This window comes from Hyla sarda, unplaced genomic scaffold (genome assembly GCF_029499605.1).
Source record: "Hyla sarda isolate aHylSar1 unplaced genomic scaffold, aHylSar1.hap1 scaffold_428, whole genome shotgun sequence".
In the NCBI taxonomy this organism is placed as follows: Eukaryota; Metazoa; Chordata; class Amphibia; order Anura; family Hylidae; genus Hyla; species Hyla sarda.
The window spans coordinates 1-19,836 of record NW_026610443.1 but is presented as its reverse complement, the minus strand read 5'-3'; the positions used below and the strand labels follow the sequence as shown (position 1 = coordinate 19,836).

At 45.3% G+C, this 19,836-nt stretch overlaps 10 pseudogenes; all 10 read left to right on the top strand.

The window, feature by feature from the left end:
- Positions 1-180: 180 nt before the first annotated feature.
- Positions 181-444, top strand: LOC130334141 (U2 spliceosomal RNA; annotated as a pseudogene).
- Positions 445-4,712: 4,268 nt separating this feature from the next.
- Positions 4,713-4,976, top strand: LOC130334140 (U2 spliceosomal RNA; annotated as a pseudogene).
- A 1,467-nt stretch (positions 4,977-6,443) lies between these two features.
- On the top strand, positions 6,444-6,707 carry LOC130334139 (U2 spliceosomal RNA; annotated as a pseudogene).
- Positions 6,708-8,177: 1,470 nt separating this feature from the next.
- On the top strand, positions 8,178-8,441 carry LOC130334137 (U2 spliceosomal RNA; annotated as a pseudogene).
- Positions 8,442-9,926: 1,485 nt separating this feature from the next.
- On the top strand, positions 9,927-10,190 carry LOC130334129 (U2 spliceosomal RNA; annotated as a pseudogene).
- A 1,476-nt stretch (positions 10,191-11,666) lies between these two features.
- LOC130334117 (U2 spliceosomal RNA) lies at positions 11,667-11,930 on the top strand (annotated as a pseudogene).
- Positions 11,931-13,394: 1,464 nt separating this feature from the next.
- LOC130334104 (U2 spliceosomal RNA) lies at positions 13,395-13,658 on the top strand (annotated as a pseudogene).
- Positions 13,659-15,137: 1,479 nt separating this feature from the next.
- Positions 15,138-15,401, top strand: LOC130334092 (U2 spliceosomal RNA; annotated as a pseudogene).
- A 1,464-nt stretch (positions 15,402-16,865) lies between these two features.
- Positions 16,866-17,130, top strand: LOC130334091 (U2 spliceosomal RNA; annotated as a pseudogene).
- Positions 17,131-18,609: 1,479 nt separating this feature from the next.
- Positions 18,610-18,873, top strand: LOC130334080 (U2 spliceosomal RNA; annotated as a pseudogene).
- The last annotated feature ends 963 nt before the right edge of the window (positions 18,874-19,836 follow it).

Here is a 19,836-nt window from a genome sequence, read left to right as displayed (position 1 = left end):
TGTCCTTTTTTTAAGTGATGATGTGGGTTTAGCCTGTGCTGTATGTATGTATGGGTGGCTGACTGCCACCCACCCAGAAAGTGTATGGGAGGCTGGTTGGCTGCCAGCCTTCCTTCCATTCCTATGAGTAATGTGAGTGCTCATGAAGGGGACATGGTTGGGTCCACCCCTTTCCCGGTTATCCCCTCTAGGCCTTTTGGCTTAGATCAAGTGTAAAAAAAGAAAGGATCTTGCGACAGATCGCATCCTGAGGCACGTTTTTTTTTGTGTGAATACTTGCACTTGGGTGACTTGTGAGCACATACTGATACATACGTTCCCTATCTGGGGACCATAAATTAAATGGATTTTTGAGAAAGGGAGCTGATTTGGAAGCTTGCTTCTGTCGCCCTATGCATTGACCCGATGTGGCAGTATCTTCGGGTAGTGAACAGTGCACCACCCCATTCCAGTGTTAAACAAGAAAGATTCTCATTTAATCCTCCGTGGGTGAGAATTTGAGTTTGAGAATTGGAGACCAAAATGATGAGTTGCACTGACTGGTTTATGAACGTCTATTCATTTAGCGTTTTAATGACCATGTTTGCACACTGATTGGTGTAAAAAAATAAAATAAAACTAAATAATAATAATCTAGCACACCTGTGCAGGTTTGACATGACATGACAGGTAGCTGTCTTGTGGGTGGTGCTGAATCCTGTTAAATGACATGAGGGTCTCATGCCTATACACAAGGGTGTGTCATTGCTGTTGCTTGACCATGCATTGGTTTCTGTGGTCAGTGAATGATAAAAACAAAATTTACCATCCATTGATGGATGGGAAATCCGCCATGAGGCATTTGTTTTTAGAAACTGCTGCTCACAACCAATGTTGCAATGGAGTGTCTCCATCTGCTGGTGGTATTGGAAAGGCATTAGTGCTATGACAGGGTCTGAAGAAGAAGAAGAAGAAGAAGAAGAAGAAGAAGAAGAAGACGGAAAAAAATATATATAAAAAGAAAAAGAGAGAGAGAGAGAGAGACTGACTTAGTGAGCGAGTGAGTGAGAGAGTGAGAGTGAGTGAGAGTGAATGAGTGAGTGAGTGATTGAGTGAGTGAGTGAGTGAGTGAGTGAGAACAAATGAGTTAAAGCAAGTGAGTGAGAGAGATCGAATGAATGAAAGTCTGAATGACAGAAAGAAAAAAGGATGAAGAAAGAAGCATGAAGAAAAAAAAATGTATATGGAGTTGCTGACATGAGTGCAATCTACAAAGCCGTTGAGGCTGATCCTCATGGGAGGATTATTGCACCAGGACCCTTAGCACTTTTAAAATGCCATTCAATGCCACGGGCTAGATGTAAACTGCAGATGACCATGTTGTGGTAGTTACCATTGTCACGATGCCGGCTGGCAGGTAGTGGATCCTCTGTGCCAGAGAGGGATGGCGAGGACCGCGCTAGTGGACCGGTTCTAAGCCACTACAGGTTTTCACCAGAGCCCGCCGCAAAGCGGGATGGTCTTGCTGCGGCGGTAGTGACCAGGTCGTATCCACTAGCAACGGCTCACCTCTCTGGCTGCTGAAGATGCTGAAGATAGGCGCGGTACAAGGGAGTAGGCAGAAGCAAGGTCGGACGTAGCAGAAGGTCGGGGGCAGGCGGCAAGGATCGTAGTCAAGGGAGATAGCAAAGGTACTGGTACACAGGGTATAAACACACAAGAACGCTTTCACTAGGCACAAGTGCAACAAGATCCGGCAAGGGAGTGCAAGGGAGGAGACTAGATATAGGGAAGTGCACAGGTGGGAGCCAATTAAGCTAATTGGGAAGATTGGGCCAGGCACCATCATTGGTGCACTGGCCCTTTAAATCGCAGAGACCCGGCGCGCGCGCGCCCTAGGGAGCGGGGCCGCGCGCGCCGGGACAGGACCGAGGGAGAGCGAGTCAGGTACGGGGACCGGGGTGCGCATCGCGAGCGGGCGCTACCCGCATCGCGAATCGCATCCCGGCTGAAGGCGGGACCGCAGCGCACCCGGTCAGTGGATCTGACCGGGGCGCTGCAACAACGAAGATGAGGCGAGCGCTCCGGGGAGGAACGGGGACCCGGAGCGCTCGGCGTAACAGTACCCCCCCCCTTGGGTCTCCCCCTCTTCTTGGGGCCAAAGAACCTGAGGAAGAAAAACTCAATTTTTCCGTGATGAGGTCCGATGCAAATTAGGAGGGGTTCTGTGTGGAAACGTACGAGACAGTCCAATCTTTTATTGTAAAAACAATAGATGTAGAGGGGTCTGGCGAGACTGGTCACAGGAACGTAGAACCTGTTGATGAGAGAGGCCAAAAAAATTTTTCCTGCAGATCCGGAATCCAAGAAGAGCATAGTAGAGAAGGAGAAGGTAGAGGCAGATATCCGCACAGGCACAGTAAGGCGTGGAGAAGCAGAGTTGACATCAAGAACTGTGTCACCTTTGTGCGGAGTCAGCGTACGTCTTTCCAGGCGGGGAGGACGGATAGGACAATCCTTCAGGAAGTGTTCGGTACCGGCATGGTACAGGCAAAGATTCTCCATGCGGCGTCGTGTCCTCTCTTGAGGTGTCAAGCAAGACCGGTCAACTTGCATAGCCTCCGCGGCGGGAAGCACAGGAACAGATTGCAGAGGACCAGAGGAGAGAGGAGCCGGAGAGAAAAAACGCTTCGTGCGAACAAAGTCCATATCCAGGCGGAGCTCCAGACGCCATCCGGAAGAACGCATGTCAATGCGAGTGGCTAGATGAATGAGTTCATGTAGGTCAGCAGGAGTCTCTCGTGCGGCCAGAACATCTTTAATGTTGCTGGATAGGCCTTTTTTAAAGGTCGCGCAGAGAACCTCACTATTCCAGGACAACTCGTAAGCAAGAGCACGGAACTGAATGGCGTACTCGCCAACGGAAGAAACACCCTGGGCCAGGTTCAGCAGGGCAATCTCGGCTGAAGAAGCTCGGGCAGGTTCCTCAAAGACACTTCGAATTTCCGAGAAGAAGGAGTGTACAGAGGCAGTGACGGGGTCATTGCGGTCCCAGAGCGGTGCGGCCCATGACAGAGCTTTTCCAGACAGAAGGCAGAACACGAAAGCCACCTTAGACCTTTCAGTAGGAAACTGGTCCGACATCATCTCCAAGTGCTGGGAACATTGCGAAAGAAAGCCACGGCAATACTTAGAGTCCCCATTAAATTTGTCCGGCAAGGACAGGCGGAGGCTAGGAGTGGCCACTCGCTGCGGAGGAGGTGCAGGAGCTGGCGGAGGAGAAGATTGCTGGAGAAGTTGCGACTGAAGTTGGTGCGAAATGGTGGACATTTCCGACAGCTGACGGGTTAGAAGGGCGATCTGTCGGGCTTGCTGGGCGGCCACCGTGGTGAGGTCAGCGACAACTGGCAGAGGAACTTCAGCGGGATCCATGGCCGGATCTACTGTCACGATGCCGGCTGGCAGGTAGTGGATCCTCTGTGCCAGAGAGGGATGGCGAGGACCGCGCTAGTGGACCGGTTCTAAGCCACTACAGGTTTTCACCAGAGCCCGCCGCAAAGCGGGATGGTCTTGCTGCGGCGGTAGTGACCAGGTCGTATCCACTAGCAACGGCTCACCTCTCTGGCTGCTGAAGATGCTGAAGATAGGCGCGGTACAAGGGAGTAGGCAGAAGCAAGGTCGGACGTAGCAGAAGGTCGGGGGCAGGCGGCAAGGATCGTAGTCAAGGGAGATAGCAAAGGTACTGGTACACAGGGTATAAACACACAAGAACGCTTTCACTAGGCACAAGTGCAACAAGATCCGGCAAGGGAGTGCAAGGGAGGAGACTAGATATAGGGAAGTGCACAGGTGGGAGCCAATTAAGCTAATTGGGAAGATTGGGCCAGGCACCATCATTGGTGCACTGGCCCTTTAAATCGCAGAGACCCGGCGCGCGCGCGCCCTAGGGAGCGGGGCCGCGCGCGCCGGGACAGGACCGAGGGAGAGCGAGTCAGGTACGGGGACCGGGGTGCGCATCGCGAGCGGGCGCTACCCGCATCGCGAATCGCATCCCGGCTGAAGGCGGGACCGCAGCGCACCCGGTCAGTGGATCTGACCGGGGCGCTGCAACAACGAAGATGAGGCGAGCGCTCCGGGGAGGAACGGGGACCCGGAGCGCTCGGCGTAACAACCATGGATACCCAAGTGATGTGTGAGCTAACACATAGGCCCAACAGATTCCAAGAAGGCCAGAATCACCAGCGGCACCACCATCGATTGTCAGGTCACCCGGATTCAGCAAATACCAGAGTCCAAAATGATGCAGGTTTATACTGTTAATTTTCAGTTTATCGTTACAGTTGGTGTTATTCCATGTCGGAAGGGACGCAGCTACAGCCAGTGGGGTAACTAGAGACAGGCAGGCAGCTATGTGCAACAAAGGTAGGCGTGTTGTTTTCATATGCAGATCTGAAATATTGTCTTATATGCAAGAGGAGGAGTGATGGGGGTTCAGGCAAAAGCCAGGCTATGGATTGCATTGCTAAATGCTCCATTAGAGTGCAATGGTCGCCTGTCCTTTTTTTAAGTGATGATGTGGGTTTAGCCTGTGCTGTATGTATGTATGGGTGGCTGACTGCCACCCACCCAGAAAGTGTATGGGAGGCTGGTTGGCTGCCAGCCTTCCTTCCATTCCTATGAGTAATGTGAGTGCTCATGAAGGGGACATGGTTGGGTCCACCCCTTTCCCGGTTATCCCCTCTAGGCCTTTTGGCTTAGATCAAGTGTAAAAAAAGAAAGGATCTTGCGACAGATCGCATCCTGAGGCACGTTTTTTTTTGTGTGAATACTTGCACTTGGGTGACTTGTGAGCACATACTGATACATACGTTCCCTATCTGGGGACCATAAATTAAATGGATTTTTGAGAAAGGGAGCTGATTTGGAAGCTTGCTTCTGTCGCCCTATGCATTGACCCGATGTGGCAGTATCTTCGGGTAGTGAACAGTGCACCACCCCATTCCAGTGTTAAACAAGAAAGATTCTCATTTAATCCTCCGTGGGTGAGAATTTGAGTTTGAGAATTGGAGACCAAAATGATGAGTTGCACTGACTGGTTTATGAACGTCTATTCATTTAGCGTTTTAATGACCATGTTTGCACACTGATTGGTGTAAAAAAATAAAATAAAACTAAATAATAATAATCTAGCACACCTGTGCAGGTTTGACATGACATGACAGGTAGCTGTCTTGTGGGTGGTGCTGAATCCTGTTAAATGACATGAGGGTCTCATGCCTATACACAAGGGTGTGTCATTGCTGTTGCTTGACCATGCATTGGTTTCTGTGGTCAGTGAATGATAAAAACAAAATTTACCATCCATTGATGGATGGGAAATCCGCCATGAGGCATTTGTTTTTAGAAACTGCTGCTCACAACCAATGTTGCAATGGAGTGTCTCCATCTGCTGGTGGTATTGGAAAGGCATTAGTGCTATGACAGGGTCTGAAGAAGAAGAAGAAGAAGAAGACGGAAAAAAATATATATAAAAAGAAAAAGAGAGAGAGAGAGAGAGACTGACTTAGTGAGCGAGTGAGTGAGAGAGTGAGAGTGAGTGAGAGTGAATGAGTGAGTGAGTGATTGAGTGAGTGAGTGAGTGAGTGAGAACAAATGAGTTAAAGCAAGTGAGTGAGAGAGATCGAATGAATGAAAGTCTGAATGACAGAAAGAAAAAAGGATGAAGAAAGAAGCATGAAGAAAAAAAAATGTATATGGAGTTGCTGACATGAGTGCAATCTACAAAGCCGTTGAGGCTGATCCTCATGGGAGAATTATTGCACCAGGACCCTTAGCACTTTTAAAATGCCATTCAATGCCACGGGCTAGATGTAAACTGCAGATGACCATGTTGTGGTAGTTACCATGGATACCCAAGTGATGTGTGAGCTAACACATAGGCCCAACAGATTCCAAGAAGGCCAGAATCACCAGCGGCACCACCATCGATTGTCAGGTCACCCGGATTCAGCAAATACCAGAGTCCAAAATGATGCAGGTTTATACTGTTAATTTTCAGTTTATCGTTACAGTTGGTGTTATTCCATGTCGGAAGGGACGCAGCTACAGCCAGTGGGGTAACTAGAGACAGGCAGGCAGCTATGTGCAACAAAGGTAGGCGTGTTGTTTTCATATGCAGATCTGAAATATTGTCTTATATGCAAGAGGAGGAGTGATGGGGGTTCAGGCAAAAGCCAGGCTATGGATTGCATTGCTAAATGCTCCATCAGAGTGCAATGGTCGCCTGTCCTTTTTTTAAGTGATGATGTGGGTTTAGCCTGTGCTGTATGTATGTATGGGTGGCTGACTGCCACCCACCCAGAAAGTGTATGGGAGGCTGGTTGGCTGCCAGCCTTCCTTCCATTCCTATGAGTAATGTGAGTGCTCATGAAGGGGACATGGTTGGGTCCACCCCTTTCCCGGTTATCCCCTCTAGGCCTTTTGGCTTAGATCAAGTGTAAAAAAAGAAAGGATCTTGCGACAGATCGCATCCTGAGGCACGTTTTTTTTTGTGTGAATACTTGCACTTGGGTGACTTGTGAGCACATACTGATACATACGTTCCCTATCTGGGGACCATAAATTAAATGGATTTTTGAGAAAGGGAGCTGATTTGGAAGCTTGCTTCTGTCGCCCTATGCATTGACCCGATGTGGCAGTATCTTCGGGTAGTGAACAGTGCACCACCCCATTCCAGTGTTAAACAAGAAAGATTCTCATTTAATCCTCCGTGGGTGAGAATTTGAGTTTGAGAATTGGAGACCAAAATGATGAGTTGCACTGACTGGTTTATGAACGTCTATTCATTTAGCGTTTTAATGACCATGTTTGCACACTGATTGGTGTAAAAAAATAAAATAAAACTAAATAATAATAATCTAGCACACCTGTGCAGGTTTGACATGACATGACAGGTAGCTGTCTTGTGGGTGGTGCTGAATCCTGTTAAATGACATGAGGGTCTCATGCCTATACACAAGGGTGTGTCATTGCTGTTGCTTGACCATGCATTGGTTTCTGTGGTCAGTGAATGATAAAAACAAAATTTACCATCCATTGATGGATGGGAAATCCGCCATGAGGCATTTGTTTTTAGAAACTGCTGCTCACAACCAATGTTGCAATGGAGTGTCTCCATCTGCTGGTGGTATTGGAAAGGCATTAGTGCTATGACAGGGTCTGAAGAAGAAGAAGAAGAAGAAGAAGACGGAAAAAAATATATATAAAAAGAAAAAGAGAGAGAGAGAGAGAGACTGACTTAGTGAGCGAGTGAGTGAGAGAGTGAGAGTGAGTGAGAGTGAATGAGTGAGTGAGTGATTGAGTGAGTGAGTGAGTGAGTGAGAACAAATGAGTTAAAGCAAGTGAGTGAGAGAGATCGAATGAATGAAAGTCTGAATGACAGAAAGAAAAAAGGATGAAGAAAGAAGCATGAAGAAAAAAAAATGTATATGGAGTTGCTGACATGAGTGCAATCTACAAAGCCGTTGAGGCTGATCCTCATGGGAGGATTATTGCACCAGGACCCTTAGCACTTTTAAAATGCCATTCAATGCCACGGGCTAGATGTAAACTGCAGATGACCATGTTGTGGTAGTTACCATGGATACCCAAGTGATGTGTGAGCTAACACATAGGCCCAACAGATTCCAAGAAGGCCAGAATCACCAGCGGCACCACCATCGATTGTCAGGTCACCCGGATTCAGCAAATACCAGAGTCCAAAATGATGCAGGTTTATACTGTTAATTTTCATTTTATCGTTACAGTTGGTGTTATTCCATGTCGGAAGGGACGCAGCTACAGCCAGTGGGGTAACTAGAGACAGGCAGGCAGCTATGTGCAACAAAGGTAGGCGTGTTGTTTTCATATGCAGATCTGAAATATTGTCTTATATGCAAGAGGAGGAGTGATGGGGGTTCAGGCAAAAGCCAGGCTATGGATTGCATTGCTAAATGCTCCATCAGAGTGCAATGGTCGCCTGTCCTTTTTTTAAGTGATGATGTGGGTTTAGCCTGTGCTGTATGTATGTATGGGTGGCTGACTGCCACCCACCCAGAAAGTGTATGGGAGGCTGGTTGGCTGCCAGCCTTCCTTCCATTCCTATGAGTAATGTGAGTGCTCATGAAGGGGACATGGTTGGGTCCACCCCTTTCCCGGTTATCCCCTCTAGGCCTTTTGGCTTAGATCAAGTGTAAAAAAAGAAAGGATCTTGCGACAGATCGCATCCTGAGGCACGTTTTTTTTTGTGTGAATACTTGCACTTGGGTGACTTGTGAGCACATACTGATACATACGTTCCCTATCTGGGGACCATAAATTAAATGGATTTTTGAGAAAGGGAGCTGATTTGGAAGCTTGCTTCTGTCGCCCTATGCATTGACCCGATGTGGCAGTATCTTCGGGTAGTGAACAGTGCACCACCCCATTCCAGTGTTAAACAAGAAAGATTCTCATTTAATCCTCCGTGGGTGAGAATTTGAGTTTGAGAATTGGAGACCAAAATGATGAGTTGCACTGACTGGTTTATGAACGTCTATTCATTTAGCGTTTTAATGACCATGTTTGCACACTGATTGGTGTAAAAAAATAAAATAAAACTAAATAATAATAATCTAGCACACCTGTGCAGGTTTGACATGACATGACAGGTAGCTGTCTTGTGGGTGGTGCTGAATCCTGTTAAATGACATGAGGGTCTCATGCCTATACACAAGGGTGTGTCATTGCTGTTGCTTGACCATGCATTGGTTTCTGTGGTCAGTGAATGATAAAAACAAAATTTACCATCCATTGATGGATGGGAAATCCGCCATGAGGCATTTGTTTTTAGAAACTGCTGCTCACAACCAATGTTGCAATGGAGTGTCTCCATCTGCTGGTGGTATTGGAAAGGCATTAGTGCTATGACAGGGTCTGAAGAAGAAGAAGAAGAAGAAGAAGAAGAAGAAGAAGAAGACGGAAAAAAATATATATAAAAAGAAAAAGAGAGAGAGAGAGAGAGACTGACTTAGTGAGCGAGTGAGTGAGAGAGTGAGAGTGAGTGAGAGTGAATGAGTGAGTGAGTGATTGAGTGAGTGAGTGAGTGAGTGAGAACAAATGAGTTAAAGCAAGTGAGTGAGAGAGATCGAATGAATGAAAGTCTGAATGACAGAAAGAAAAAAGGATGAAGAAAGAAGCATGAAGAAAAAAAAATGTATATGGAGTTGCTGACATGAGTGCAATCTACAAAGCCGTTGAGGCTGATCCTCATGGGAGGATTATTGCACCAGGACCCTTAGCACTTTTAAAATGCCATTCAATGCCACGGGCTAGATGTAAACTGCAGATGACCATGTTGTGGTAGTTACCATGGATACCCAAGTGATGTGTGAGCTAACACATAGGCCCAACAGATTCCAAGAAGGCCAGAATCACCAGCGGCACCACCATCGATTGTCAGGTCACCCGGATTCAGCAAATACCAGAGTCCAAAATGATGCAGGTTTATACTGTTAATTTTCAGTTTATCGTTACAGTTGGTGTTATTCCATGTCGGAAGGGACGCAGCTACAGCCAGTGGGGTAACTAGAGACAGGCAGGCAGCTATGTGCAACAAAGGTAGGCGTGTTGTTTTCATATGCAGATCTGAAATATTGTCTTATATGCAAGAGGAGGAGTGATGGGGGTTCAGGCAAAAGCCAGGCTATGGATTGCATTGCTAAATGCTCCATCAGAGTGCAATGGTCGCCTGTCCTTTTTTTAAGTGATGATGTGGGTTTAGCCTGTGCTGTATGTATGTATGGGTGGCTGACTGCCACCCACCCAGAAAGTGTATGGGAGGCTGGTTGGCTGCCAGCCTTCCTTCCATTCCTATGAGTAATGTGAGTGCTCATGAAGGGGACATGGTTGGGTCCACCCCTTTCCCGGTTATCCCCTCTAGGCCTTTTGGCTTAGATCAAGTGTAAAAAAAGAAAGGATCTTGCGACAGATCGCATCCTGAGGCACGTTTTTTTTTGTGTGAATACTTGCACTTGGGTGACTTGTGAGCACATACTGATACATACGTTCCCTATCTGGGGACCATAAATTAAATGGATTTTTGAGAAAGGGAGCTGATTTGGAAGCTTGCTTCTGTCGCCCTATGCATTGACCCGATGTGGCAGTATCTTCGGGTAGTGAACAGTGCACCACCCCATTCCAGTGTTAAACAAGAAAGATTCTCATTTAATCCTCCGTGGGTGAGAATTTGAGTTTGAGAATTGGAGACCAAAATGATGAGTTGCACTGACTGGTTTATGAACGTCTATTCATTTAGCGTTTTAATGACCATGTTTGCACACTGATTGGTGTAAAAAAATAAAATAAAACTAAATAATAATAATCTAGCACACCTGTGCAGGTTTGACATGACATGACAGGTAGCTGTCTTGTGGGTGGTGCTGAATCCTGTTAAATGACATGAGGGTCTCATGCCTATACACAAGGGTGTGTCATTGCTGTTGCTTGACCATGCATTGGTTTCTGTGGTCAGTGAATGATAAAAACAAAATTTACCATCCATTGATGGATGGGAAATCCGCCATGAGGCATTTGTTTTTAGAAACTGCTGCTCACAACCAATGTTGCAATGGAGTGTCTCCATCTGCTGGTGGTATTGGAAAGGCATTAGTGCTATGACAGGGTCTGAAGAAGAAGAAGAAGAAGAAGAAGAAGAAGACGGAAAAAAATATATATAAAAAGAAAAAGAGAGAGAGAGAGAGAGACTGACTTAGTGAGCGAGTGAGTGAGAGAGTGAGAGTGAGTGAGAGTGAATGAGTGAGTGAGTGATTGAGTGAGTGAGTGAGTGAGTGAGAACAAATGAGTTAAAGCAAGTGAGTGAGAGAGATCGAATGAATGAAAGTCTGAATGACAGAAAGAAAAAAGGATGAAGAAAGAAGCATGAAGAAAAAAAAATGTATATGGAGTTGCTGACATGAGTGCAATCTACAAAGCCGTTGAGGCTGATCCTCATGGGAGGATTATTGCACCAGGACCCTTAGCACTTTTAAAATGCCATTCAATGCCACGGGCTAGATGTAAACTGCAGATGACCATGTTGTGGTAGTTACCATGGATACCCAAGTGATGTGTGAGCTAACACATAGGCCCAACAGATTCCAAGAAGGCCAGAATCACCAGCGGCACCACCATCGATTGTCAGGTCACCCGGATTCAGCAAATACCAGAGTCCAAAATGATGCAGGTTTATACTGTTAATTTTCAGTTTATCGTTACAGTTGGTGTTATTCCATGTCGGAAGGGACGCAGCTACAGCCAGTGGGGTAACTAGAGACAGGCAGGCAGCTATGTGCAACAAAGGTAGGCGTGTTGTTTTCATATGCAGATCTGAAATATTGTCTTATATGCAAGAGGAGGAGTGATGGGGGTTCAGGCAAAAGCCAGGCTATGGATTGCATTGCTAAATGCTCCATCAGAGTGCAATGGTCGCCTGTCCTTTTTTTAAGTGATGATGTGGGTTTAGCCTGTGCTGTATGTATGTATGGGTGGCTGACTGCCACCCACCCAGAAAGTGTATGGGAGGCTGGTTGGCTGCCAGCCTTCCTTCCATTCCTATGAGTAATGTGAGTGCTCATGAAGGGGACATGGTTGGGTCCACCCCTTTCCCGGTTATCCCCTCTAGGCCTTTTGGCTTAGATCAAGTGTAAAAAAAGAAAGGATCTTGCGACAGATCGCATCCTGAGGCACGTTTTTTTTTGTGTGAATACTTGCACTTGGGTGACTTGTGAGCACATACTGATACATACGTTCCCTATCTGGGGACCATAAATTAAATGGATTTTTGAGAAAGGGAGCTGATTTGGAAGCTTGCTTCTGTCGCCCTATGCATTGACCCGATGTGGCAGTATCTTCGGGTAGTGAACAGTGCACCACCCCATTCCAGTGTTAAACAAGAAAGATTCTCATTTAATCCTCCGTGGGTGAGAATTTGAGTTTGAGAATTGGAGACCAAAATGATGAGTTGCACTGACTGGTTTATGAACGTCTATTCATTTAGCGTTTTAATGACCATGTTTGCACACTGATTGGTGTAAAAAAATAAAATAAAACTAAATAATAATAATCTAGCACACCTGTGCAGGTTTGACATGACATGACAGGTAGCTGTCTTGTGGGTGGTGCTGAATCCTGTTAAATGACATGAGGGTCTCATGCCTATACACAAGGGTGTGTCATTGCTGTTGCTTGACCATGCATTGGTTTCTGTGGTCAGTGAATGATAAAAACAAAATTTACCATCCATTGATGGATGGGAAATCCGCCATGAGGCATTTGTTTTTAGAAACTGCTGCTCACAACCAATGTTGCAATGGAGTGTCTCCATCTGCTGGTGGTATTGGAAAGGCATTAGTGCTATGACAGGGTCTGAAGAAGAAGAAGAAGAAGACGGAAAAAAATATATATAAAAAGAAAAAGAGAGAGAGAGAGAGAGACTGACTTAGTGAGCGAGTGAGTGAGAGAGTGAGAGTGAGTGAGAGTGAATGAGTGAGTGAGTGATTGAGTGAGTGAGTGAGTGAGTGAGAACAAATGAGTTAAAGCAAGTGAGTGAGAGAGATCGAATGAATGAAAGTCTGAATGACAGAAAGAAAAAAGGATGAAGAAAGAAGCATGAAGAAAAAAAAATGTATATGGAGTTGCTGACATGAGTGCAATCTACAAAGCCGTTGAGGCTGATCCTCATGGGAGGATTATTGCACCAGGACCCTTAGCACTTTTAAAATGCCATTCAATGCCACGGGCTAGATGTAAACTGCAGATGACCATGTTGTGGTAGTTACCATGGATACCCAAGTGATGTGTGAGCTAACACATAGGCCCAACAGATTCCAAGAAGGCCAGAATCACCAGCGGCACCACCATCGATTGTCAGGTCACCCGGATTCAGCAAATACCAGAGTCCAAAATGATGCAGGTTTATACTGTTAATTTTCAGTTTATCGTTACAGTTGGTGTTATTCCATGTCGGAAGGGACGCAGCTACAGCCAGTGGGGTAACTAGAGACAGGCAGGCAGCTATGTGCAACAAAGGTAGGCGTGTTGTTTTCATATGCAGATCTGAAATATTGTCTTATATGCAAGAGGAGGAGTGATGGGGGTTCAGGCAAAAGCCAGGCTATGGATTGCATTGCTAAATGCTCCATCAGAGTGCAATGGTCGCCTGTCCTTTTTTTAAGTGATGATGTGGGTTTAGCCTGTGCTGTATGTATGTATGGGTGGCTGACTGCCACCCACCCAGAAAGTGTATGGGAGGCTGGTTGGCTGCCAGCCTTCCTTCCATTCCTATGAGTAATGTGAGTGCTCATGAAGGGGACATGGTTGGGTCCACCCCTTTCCCGGTTATCCCCTCTAGGCCTTTTGGCTTAGATCAAGTGTAAAAAAAGAAAGGATCTTGCGACAGATCGCATCCTGAGGCACGTTTTTTTTTGTGTGAATACTTGCACTTGGGTGACTTGTGAGCACATACTGATACATACGTTCCCTATCTGGGGACCATAAATTAAATGGATTTTTGAGAAAGGGAGCTGATTTGGAAGCTTGCTTCTGTCGCCCTATGCATTGACCCGATGTGGCAGTATCTTCGGGTAGTGAACAGTGCACCACCCCATTCCAGTGTTAAACAAGAAAGATTCTCATTTAATCCTCCGTGGGTGAGAATTTGAGTTTGAGAATTGGAGACCAAAATGATGAGTTGCACTGACTGGTTTATGAACGTCTATTCATTTAGCGTTTTAATGACCATGTTTGCACACTGATTGGTGTAAAAAAATAAAATAAAACTAAATAATAATAATCTAGCACACCTGTGCAGGTTTGACATGACATGACAGGTAGCTGTCTTGTGGGTGGTGCTGAATCCTGTTAAATGACATGAGGGTCTCATGCCTATACACAAGGGTGTGTCATTGCTGTTGCTTGACCATGCATTGGTTTCTGTGGTCAGTGAATGATAAAAACAAAATTTACCATCCATTGATGGATGGGAAATCCGCCATGAGGCATTTGTTTTTAGAAACTGCTGCTCACAACCAATGTTGCAATGGAGTGTCTCCATCTGCTGGTGGTATTGGAAAGGCATTAGTGCTATGACAGGGTCTGAAGAAGAAGAAGAAGAAGAAGAAGAAGAAGAAGACGGAAAAAAATATATATAAAAAGAAAAAGAGAGAGAGAGAGAGAGACTGACTTAGTGAGCGAGTGAGTGAGAGAGTGAGAGTGAGTGAGAGTGAATGAGTGAGTGAGTGATTGAGTGAGTGAGTGAGTGAGTGAGAACAAATGAGTTAAAGCAAGTGAGTGAGAGAGATCGAATGAATGAAAGTCTGAATGACAGAAAGAAAAAAGGATGAAGAAAGAAGCATGAAGAAAAAAAAATGTATATGGAGTTGCTGACATGAGTGCAATCTACAAAGCCGTTGAGGCTGATCCTCATGGGAGGATTATTGCACCAGGACCCTTAGCACTTTTAAAATGCCATTCAATGCCACGGGCTAGATGTAAACTGCAGATGACCATGTTGTGGTAGTTACCATGGATACCCAAGTGATGTGTGAGCTAACACATAGGCCCAACAGATTCCAAGAAGGCCAGAATCACCAGCGGCACCACCATCGATTGTCAGGTCACCCGGATTCAGCAAATACCAGAGTCCAAAATGATGCAGGTTTATACTGTTAATTTTCAGTTTATCGTTACAGTTGGTGTTATTCCATGTCGGAAGGGACGCAGCTACAGCCAGTGGGGTAACTAGAGACAGGCAGGCAGCTATGTGCAACAAAGGTAGGCGTGTTGTTTTCATATGCAGATCTGAAATATTGTCTTATATGCAAGAGGAGGAGTGATGGGGGTTCAGGCAAAAGCCAGGCTATGGATTGCATTGCTAAATGCTCCATCAGAGTGCAATGGTCGCCTGTCCTTTTTTTAAGTGATGATGTGGGTTTAGCCTGTGCTGTATGTATGTATGGGTGGCTGACTGCCACCCACCCAGAAAGTGTATGGGAGGCTGGTTGGCTGCCAGCCTTCCTTCCATTCCTATGAGTAATGTGAGTGCTCATGAAGGGGACATGGTTGGGTCCACCCCTTTCCCGGTTATCCCCTCTAGGCCTTTTGGCTTAGATCAAGTGTAAAAAAAGAAAGGATCTTGCGACAGATCGCATCCTGAGGCACGTTTTTTTTTGTGTGAATACTTGCACTTGGGTGACTTGTGAGCACATACTGATACATACGTTCCCTATCTGGGGACCATAAATTAAATGGATTTTTGAGAAAGGGAGCTGATTTGGAAGCTTGCTTCTGTCGCCCTATGCATTGACCCGATGTGGCAGTATCTTCGGGTAGTGAACAGTGCACCACCCCATTCCAGTGTTAAACAAGAAAGATTCTCATTTAATCCTCCGTGGGTGAGAATTTGAGTTTGAGAATTGGAGACCAAAATGATGAGTTGCACTGACTGGTTTATGAACGTCTATTCATTTAGCGTTTTAATGACCATGTTTGCACACTGATTGGTGTAAAAAAATAAAATAAAACTAAATAATAATAATCTAGCACACCTGTGCAGGTTTGACATGACATGACAGGTAGCTGTCTTGTGGGTGGTGCTGAATCCTGTTAAATGACATGAGGGTCTCATGCCTATACACAAGGGTGTGTCATTGCTGTTGCTTGACCATGCATTGGTTTCTGTGGTCAGTGAATGATAAAAACAAAATTTACCATCCATTGATGGATGGGAAATCCGCCATGAGGCATTTGTTTTTAGAAACTGCTGCTCACAACCAATGTTGCAATGGAGTGTCTCCATCTGCTGGTGGTATTGGAAAGGCATTAGTGCTATGACAGGGTCTGAAGAAGAAGAAGAAGAAGACGGAAAAAAATATATATAAAAAGAAAAAGAGAGAGAGAGAGAGAGACTGACTTAGTGAGCGAGTGAGTGAGAGAGTGAGAGTGAGTGAGAGTGAATGAGTGAGTGAGTGATTGAGTGAGTGAGTGAGTGAGTGAGAACAAATGAGTTAAAGCAAGTGAGTGAGAGAGATCGAATGAATGAAAGTCTGAATGACAGAAAGAAAAAAGGATGAAGAAAGAAGCATGAAGAAAAAAAAATGTATATGGAGTTGCTGACATGAGTGCAATCTACAAAGCCGTTGAGGCTGATCCTCATGGGAGGATTATTGCACCAGGACCCTTAGCACTTTTAAAATGCCATTCAATGCCACGGGCTAGATGTAAACTGCAGATGACCATGTTGTGGTAGTTACCATGGATACCCAAGTGATGTGTGAGCTAACACATAGGCCCAACAGATTCCAAGAAGGCCAGAATCACCAGCGGCACCACCATCGATTGTCAGGTCACCCGGATTCAGCAAATACCAGAGTCCAAAATGATGCAGGTTTATACTGTTAATTTTCAGTTTATCGTTACAGTTGGTGTTATTCCATGTCGGAAGGGACGCAGCTACAGCCAGTGGGGTAACTAGAGACAGGCAGGCAGCTATGTGCAACAAAGGTAGGCGTGTTGTTTTCATATGCAGATCTGAAATATTGTCTTATATGCAAGAGGAGGAGTGATGGGGGTTCAGGCAAAAGCCAGGCTATGGATTGCATTGCTAAATGCTCCATCAGAGTGCAATGGTCGCCTGTCCTTTTTTTAAGTGATGATGTGGGTTTAGCCTGTGCTGTATGTATGTATGGGTGGCTGACTGCCACCCACCCAGAAAGTGTATGGGAGGCTGGTTGGCTGCCAGCCTTCCTTCCATTCCTATGAGTAATGTGAGTGCTCATGAAGGGGACATGGTTGGGTCCACCCCTTTCCCGGTTATCCCCTCTAGGCCTTTTGGCTTAGATCAAGTGTAAAAAAAGAAAGGATCTTGCGACAGATCGCATCCTGAGGCACGTTTTTTTTTTGTGTGAATACTTGCACTTGGGTGACTTGTGAGCACATACTGATACATACGTTCCCTATCTGGGGACCATAAATTAAATGGATTTTTGAGAAAGGGAGCTGATTTGGAAGCTTGCTTCTGTCGCCCTATGCATTGACCCGATGTGGCAGTATCTTCGGGTAGTGAACAGTGCACCACCCCATTCCAGTGTTAAACAAGAAAGATTCTCATTTAATCCTCCGTGGGTGAGAATTTGAGTTTGAGAATTGGAGACCAAAATGATGAGTTGCACTGACTGGTTTATGAACGTCTATTCATTTAGCGTTTTAATGACCATGTTTGCACACTGATTGGTGTAAAAAAATAAAATAAAACTAAATAATAATAATCTAGCACACCTGTGCAGGTTTGACATGATATGACAGGTAGCTGTCTTGTGGGTGGTGCTGAATCCTGTTAAATGACATGAGGGTCTCATGCCTATACACAAGGGTGTGTCATTGCTGTTGCTTGACCATGCATTGGTTTCTGTGGTCAGTGAATGATAAAAACAAAATTTACCATCCATTGATGGATGGGAAATCCGCCATGAGGCATTTGTTTTTAGAAACTGCTGCTCACAACCAATGTTGCAATGGAGTGTCTCCATCTGCTGGTGGTATTGGAAAGGCATTAGTGCTATGACAGGGTCTGAAGAAGAAGAAGAAGAAGAAGAAGAAGAAGAAGACGGAAAAAAATATATATAAAAAGAAAAAGAGAGAGAGAGAGAGAGACTGACTTAGTGAGCGAGTGAGTGAGAGAGTGAGAGTGAGTGAGAGTGAATGAGTGAGTGAGTGATTGAGTGAGTGAGTGAGTGAGTGAGAACAAATGAGTTAAAGCAAGTGAGTGAGAGAGATCGAATGAATGAAAGTCTGAATGACAGAAAGAAAAAAGGATGAAGAAAGAAGCATGAAGAAAAAAAAATGTATATGGAGTTGCTGACATGAGTGCAATCTACAAAGCCGTTGAGGCTGATCCTCATGGGAGGATTATTGCACCAGGACCCTTAGCACTTTTAAAATGCCATTCAATGCCACGGGCTAGATGTAAACTGCAGATGACCATGTTGTGGTAGTTACCATGGATACCCAAGTGATGTGTGAGCTAACACATAGGCCCAACAGATTCCAAGAAGGCCAGAATCACCAGCGGCACCACCATCGATTGTCAGGTCACCCGGATTCAGCAAATACCAGAGTCCAAAATGATGCAGGTTTATACTGTTAATTTTCAGTTTATCGTTACAGTTGGTGTTATTCCATGTCGGAAGGGACGCAGCTACAGCCAGTGGGGTAACTAGAGACAGGCAGGCAGCTATGTGCAACAAAGGTAGGCGTGTTGTTTTCATATGCAGATCTGAAATATTGTCTTATATGCAAGAGGAGGAGTGATGGGGGTTCAGGCAAAAGCCAGGCTATGGATTGCATTGCTAAATGCTCCATCAGAGTGCAATGGTCGCCTGTCCTTTTTTTAAGTGATGATGTGGGTTTAGCCTGTGCTGTATGTATGTATGGGTGGCTGACTGCCACCCACCCAGAAAGTGTATGGGAGGCTGGTTGGCTGCCAGCCTTCCTTCCATTCCTATGAGTAATGTGAGTGCTCATGAAGGGGACATGGTTGGGTCCACCCCTTTCCCGGTTATCCCCTCTAGGCCTTTTGGCTTAGATCAAGTGTAAAAAAAGAAAGGATCTTGCGACAGATCGCATCCTGAGGCACGTTTTTTTTTGTGTGAATACTTGCACTTGGGTGACTTGTGAGCACATACTGATACATACGTTCCCTATCTGGGGACCATAAATTAAATGGATTTTTGAGAAAGGGAGCTGATTTGGAAGCTTGCTTCTGTCGCCCTATGCATTGACCCGATGTGGCAGTATCTTCGGGTAGTGAACAGTGCACCACCCCATTCCAGTGTTAAACAAGAAAGATTCTCATTTAATCCTCCGTGGGTGAGAATTTGAGTTTGAGAATTGGAGACCAAAATGATGAGTTGCACTGACTGGTTTATGAACGTCTATTCATTTAGCGTTTTAATGACCATGTTTGCACACTGATTGGTGTAAAAAAATAAAATAAAACTAAATAATAATAATCTAGCACACCTGTGCAGGTTTGACATGACATGACAGGTAGCTGTCTTGTGGGTGGTGCTGAATCCTGTTAAATGACATGAGGGTCTCATGCCTATACACAAGGGTGTGTCATTGCTGTTGCTTGACCATGCATTGGTTTCTGTGGTCAGTGAATGATAAAAACAAAATTTACCATCCATTGATGGATGGGAAATCCGCCATGAGGCATTTGTTTTTAGAAACTGCTGCTCACAACCAATGTTGCAATGGAGTGTCTCCATCTGCTGGTGGTATTGGAAAGGCATTAGTGCTATGACAGGGTCTGAAGAAGAAGAAGAAGAAGAAGAAGAAGAAGACGGAAAAAAATATATATAAAAAGAAAAAGAGAGAGAGAGAGAGAGACTGACTTAGTGAGCGAGTGAGTGAGAGAGTGAGAGTGAGTGAGAGTGAATGAGTGAGTGAGTGATTGAGTGAGTGAGTGAGTGAGTGAGTGAGAACAAATGAGTTAAAGCAAGTGAGTGAGAGAGATCGAATGAATGAAAGTCTGAATGACAGAAAGAAAAAAGGATGAAGAAAGAAGCATGAAGAAAAAAAAATGTATATGGAGTTGCTGACATGAGTGCAATCTACAAAGCCGTTGAGGCTGATCCTCATGGGAGGATTATTGCACCAGGACCCTTAGCACTTTTAAAATGCCATTCAATGCCACGGGCTAGATGTAAACTGCAGATGACCATGTTGTGGTAGTTACCATGGATACCCAAGTGATGTGTGAGCTAACACATAGGCCCAACA